Below are 6,182 nucleotides of genomic sequence, written 5' to 3'. Positions count from 1 at the left end.
GCCGGCGTCACTGCGGCGTTGCTGCGGAGACCGCCAACGCCGACCGATCTCGGCTAACACCTCGATCACAAATACGACCCTAGACCACAAAACCAGTCACAAGAGTCTTTTTTTCTTAAAATTGAGATTGATACCTCACCTGAAAGCTGAATATATAAGCCTTCCACTGATGTATGGTTTGTTAAATAGAATAATAATTGGCCGAGATAAAGATCGACATAAAAAAGGAATCTGAGGGAGCAAAAATAAAGAAAAAAATGTATTATATATATATATATATATATATATATATATATATATATATATATATATATATATATTCAGAAGTTTGTAGGAATGCATATTACTAATCAAAAATGAAGTTAATTGCTTAATATGCTAATAAGTTTTGGCATGAAAGGAAAATAATGTTATTTTTGCGTATTGGCTAGCCAGAGTCAGATATTTGAAATTTGTTAACAAGGAAGTCCTTAAGACAACTTTTTACAAACTATTTTGTTTATTTTTTCTGCTTTAGGTTGGGTTCTTTTAACGCTTACATTTCATCGTTTTTTTTTGGTTATGCTCAAACATAAAAAAAGGGGTTATATTCTGGAATGTGATTATGTACTGTAAAGCTGAGGCAAAAAAAAGTAAATCTTGGCTAGTGTAGCTAGTTGCCGATGACATGTCGTCCCACAGAAACAGACCGAAAATCAATAAAATCTGTCGTCAGTGGTGGTCTCACGTTCCTCAAAGTTGACACTGCTAAAAACGAGCTTTGTATTAAGGCTTGTTGTGTTATTTAGTGATTAATGTCTCTCGCAGAGACTACAAATCTGTTTTTATTTACTCATCCTCACGTCGTTTCCAACCCAAATGTCTTTCTTTCTTCGGCGGAACTCAGTTGAGAAGAATATCAGTGCTCCTCAGACAGCTTTCAAACAGGTAGTGCATTAATTCAGCCATTTTTTTTGCAGCTTGACAACTTGTGTTTTTGTGGGGAAGTGCAACTCTGAGGTTATTCCGCCAAACGCTGCTAATACATGACTCGAGGTTCAAGGATGAGCTCGCTTAAAAAAAGCAACAGGAATTAATATTAATAACCGCTGGCATCGAAGGTAGCTTTAACAGGCATAAATATAAGCCGAGAATGTAAATATAGAACGAGCAATAACCTTTTGCATGAAAAGGCTATGGATCCAACAGATGCTGAAATTATAGTTTGTTATTTGCGCGAGGCGAAGTGTCACGGTGTCGTAACATATGGATCGAACGCGACAGAATGCTCTTCAAGGTTGTTTACTCAGAAAAATGCAATTGTTATTGAGAGTGCTAAATGTGGGCTGGAGTGAGAAACGAATGCGAGTCTGTAGGTGGCCTTCTCTTTTCCTTATCTCTCATTCTTTTCCTCCACCGCCTCCCTTTCTCGCTCTCAGAGCGGGAGCAGTTGTCAGTGGAAACTCAAGGGTAGTAGATGACATTTGTAAAGCATTTGCACGTAAGTGCTAAATTACCAGTTCGGCGCTAATGCTGCTAGCGAACACACGCACATAGGCCAGGCCTCGGCTGCTTCTTGTACGCGAACCTCATCCCCGGGGACTTCCCAATGTGTTGAGAACGCAACGAAAACCCCACTTCTCGATCTTTAAACGTAAGCCACGGCGAAATAAATGACAAACGGCATTTGTCTTTCATTAGCCACGATACATTTCACACAAAATGCTCAACCTCAATCATTGCTCTCTAATTAACACTGGAGTAAAAAAAAAAAAAAAAAAAAAAAAACCTGACGTCTCCCAGTAATTGATGTTAATTTGAACGCTGCTCTGAATACAGCCATTTGCTGGCGCATAAGCAAATGAGTCAAAACGGCTGAGACGGAGAAAAGAGACAGAGATCTGGTTTGTGGCCTCGTTCGGAGATGTTTTCTTTCGCTCCTCTCCTTTGTGGCACGACCCCGCCGTCTCTAATCAGAATGACAGACAGACGCGCAGGAGAGAAAGAGAGGGGGAGAGACGGAGATGAGAAAAAAAAGAGATAGAGAGAAAAAGAGGAGTCATACTCAAAGCAAATGGGCCTTGGGAACATACAAAGTGGTGCGCGGCACAGGACGAACTGTAGTGCTTCTTTAGTGCAGCACTAATGGGCAATTCACATATTCTTGTAACTTAATGAAAACCATAACCGTGCGCTTAGAGAAATAACCCTTTTTTGGGAATCCAAGAATATCAAAGCGATGGAAGGACATAGCAGTGCGAGTACGTCATAAAGATTACTCCAAAATGGATTCGTAGGGAGAAGAAAGAGGTAATTTATGTGCTGTTTTTTCCATGGTATTCTCAGATGCACAGAACACTTTCGCTCGCTCACGAATCCGACGCGCGCCTGATCGCGAGAACACGACCAGAGCACTGTTGCTCGGTGTCCGAGATCGCTCACTTGTTCGCTCGATCACATGGATTTGACCAGAAATTATTACTTTCATTCAGCAAAGACACATTATAAATAAATACTGTTCCCTCAAAAATATGAAGCTTCTTAAAATTGATTAAAAAAGCATATTGGATTGATTTGTAAGGCATCATCTGACAATTCAACTTTACATCACAGATATAAATGATATATTAATATATATTAAAACAGAAAAAATTTAAATGAGAAATGTAAACTATTTCACAGTTTTTACTGTATTTAGGATATTTTTAAAATCTGCGTCTGTCAGTATTAAAGTCTTCTTTCAAAAAACAATCCTCAAACTTTTGATCAACACCTTAGTTCACTAACCAAATGGAAATAACGGTACATTTAAATACGGGATCAAAAAAACTTAATAAACTTAATTAACAGCTAAAACAAACATTAATTACAATGTGTTGACCAGTACAAATACAATATAGCTTCAGTTGTGCAACATAAATCATTATGAGAATAAAATGATCCTCATACAGGATAAACATTTAGATCAAGTAATCAGTGTGAATACATTAAATAAGAGTTTAAATCACACTTTAATTGATTTTATGAAGACAGGTTGGAATTAACACCTTGATTTACACCACTAACAAATTTTAAGCAATTACCAATTTCTTAATTCCTACGCACGACTGCATCTTATGGTGCGTCCCTAATTTCAGTCAAGCTGTATTAAATTACTTGTCTTACACAGAAACAAGATAGATGTCATAACAAATCAAAGTGATCCTTCAGCCTGTTGTCCTTTACTTCAACTCCTCACCCACTGACAAGTCTACACAAAACACCACAATCACTGCAATTAGCGTCCCATCTCCCACACATTTGAGGCCAATGATCACTCAACCGAGGATTCAGAATGAATGAGGAAGATTAATCACTGACAGCTAAATGTACTGATTAATGAGCGGTCATTAAAACTTCACGAAGGACTGATCAAAGCAACTTCATATACGTTGTGGCCAGTTTTACAGCGCAACAAATAGAAGCTTGTTGAGCAAGGCATATTGGGGCGGGAGGGTGTTTCTGCAATTTCTGATGAAGGAAATCTAACGATAATGCGATTGGGGCTTGGAAGGCAAAGGTGTCTTCTCGTAGTCATCTCCCAAACACGGCTATAGTTCTAGTAGCAAATGCCCCCCATTGACCCCGTGAAGGGGGCCCAATATACACATCCACATATGCATGCATGCAGAATCCAAACACACACACACTCAAATGCACAAAGGAAGCTTTGTGCACCAATGATGGAAGGTTTGTGTGTGCGTGTGTGTGTGTGTGTGTGTAATTGGTATTACGAATGTGTTTAAAGGTGTCAAGGTCAGCGGCATGGCATAACTTTTCATTTTTCTCACCAGGTTTTGCAAAAATACTGTTAAACTATGGCATCCGAGGTCTCGTCTTCCCAGCTGAGAGAGAGAGAGAGAGAGAGAGAGAGAAAAGGAGGCCGAGAGAGATATAGAAGTGCTGTGGGACCAACAGGGAGGAATTCCCAAGGGAATCGGGGATTAGGAAAGAGTGTCAGAGAGAGAGAGAAAGGAAGGGGTTGGGCTAAAATGCTAAAAGTGCAAGGGGTAAAAGCAGCAGCCCAAAAATGGAGGGGGAAGGGCACCGAGGGAAAGAAAAAAGAGAGAGTATGTATACATCTGTGTGTGTGTGCGTGTAAAGGAGCGTGTGAATAGACTCTTTGTGATCAAAAGACTTGTTTATTTTCTCTGCGCTTGAACTCTTCAGGAAACACATTTGGCCTGTCTCTCCGCCGTCTGCCACAGTAACCTCGAAACACGCACCTTTGACTTTCCACACAACTCCAGAGATGGACTTTACAGTGCTGCGATCGCATGGACAATATCTCCTGTTCAAACGCACAGGCACATCTCAAAGGGATTCTTGATGGGGAGCGTGCAAATTAACGTCCATGTTTTCTCTTTCAAGTACACATAAACTCTCCCTCTCGTTCTGTTCAGTGTCCCCTTGCTCTCTGCTTCTCCTTGTCCCAGCTGGTATTCACACATTTCTAATAGGATTAGCACACATTCACTTTGGGGAAGAGCAGATCGATGTATACGAGGGATGAAGGGGAGGAAGATACGAAGTAGGAAAAGCAGTCTATGGGGTTAAATGTGGAAGAGAACCGGACTGATACTTCCATATGCAAAACCACATGTTGATAAGGCGATTGTAGTAGTTGCAAGGTTATCTAAAGTGGTTTCAATATGGTTACTTTGGTGTTTTGGTTTCTAGAGAATTACTAATCTCTAAAAGTGGTTGCTACGTGGTTTCTAGCCTATTTTTAGGGTGTTGCTATGCAATTACTAAGGTTTTTTTTTGGTTTTTAGGACATTGCTGGCTCGGAAGGTGGCTGCCAGGGTGTTTCTAGGTGGTTGCCAGGGTGTTGCTATGCAATTACTTTGGTGTTTTTGGTTTCTAGTATATTGCTGAAACATGAGCAACGTGGCATGAGACATTGCTGGTTCTAAAGTTAGTTGCTAGTTTGTTTGTAGTTCATTCTGGATGGTTGCTATGGTGTTGCTATGTGGTTACTATGGTGTTTTTAGATTCATTAGAACATTATTGTCCCTGAAGTTGGTTGCTAAACAACAGTTTCTAGACCATTCTGGGTGGTTGCTAGGGTGTTGCTATGCAATTAATATGGTGTTTTTGGTTTCTAGGAAATTGCTAGGACATGAGTGAGGTGGCATGAGACATTAGACGAGACTACAATCTAAAAAATTTAAAAATGCTATGCATAAAAATTTGAACAATTAATAATTGTATATACACAACTAGTTAAAATTTTGCCACATGGAATATGCTAATTTTATTCAGTTTGCATGGGTCAGAAGCACTGTTTTATTTCTTAACTGTTTTTGCAAATATTGCCATTTTTCCAGAAAAATGACATTCATAATGTGCACGGAAAAATGAAAAAGTTAATGATGTCCTAGTCCCTAGATATGGCTCACATCCCTCCTTCAATGGAAACCTGTGCTGTGAGCACTCGCTGACATTTAATACTCATTGTTACCACCAAGTATGAGCAATATAAATGAAATAGACCGAAAAAGCCATGAAAAATGAAATACAGATCAATTTGTTTAAAAAAAAGCCAGGTGGATACTGTACCCATGTGGGGCTCGTGATGCTGACTAGCTCCTTCCCATAAGCAAATGCAATGAGAATGTAGTGGTAATTCATCACACACACACACACACACACACAAACATATACACACACGCCAGGCGGTGCATACATGGGTACCCTCCAGCTATTTAAAGTAAATATTTCAAAAGTGGTAAAACCAGGTGCCTTGCGACCACTTGATTAGGTGTAAATAAAGTTGACTGTAATCCCTGAGAGAGCGAGACTGTTTGTATGTGTGTGTGTGTACGCGTTAGGCCTCATAAGCCAGCGAGGAAAAGAGACTGAAGGAGAGGAATGCAGGAGTTATATTTGACCCATTTCAGGCACTTTGCCAAGCACTGTGCCAAGCCTATGAGAGCGAGAGAGAGTGCTGGAATGAGGGTGAGGAATTAAAAGTGAGAACAGAAGTAAATTGTGGAGCAGAGACACAGTGCACCAGCCGCAAGAAACATGAGCGAGGTTAAGTGTTAGAGGACACCGAACGGCTACGAGAGCGTACACGTGTTTATAAGCGCCTGCGAGGGCCGCTGGTATGGTGTCGGTCTATATCGGGTCCGGCATGTGCGTGTTGAAAGCGTCTCCTG

The sequence above is a fragment of the Puntigrus tetrazona genome, chromosome 4, assembly GCF_018831695.1.
Source record: "Puntigrus tetrazona isolate hp1 chromosome 4, ASM1883169v1, whole genome shotgun sequence".
Lineage (NCBI taxonomy): Eukaryota > Metazoa > Chordata > Actinopteri > Cypriniformes > Cyprinidae > Puntigrus > Puntigrus tetrazona.
The sequence above is the reverse complement of the archived record's forward strand: the minus strand, read 5'-3'. Positions refer to the sequence as shown.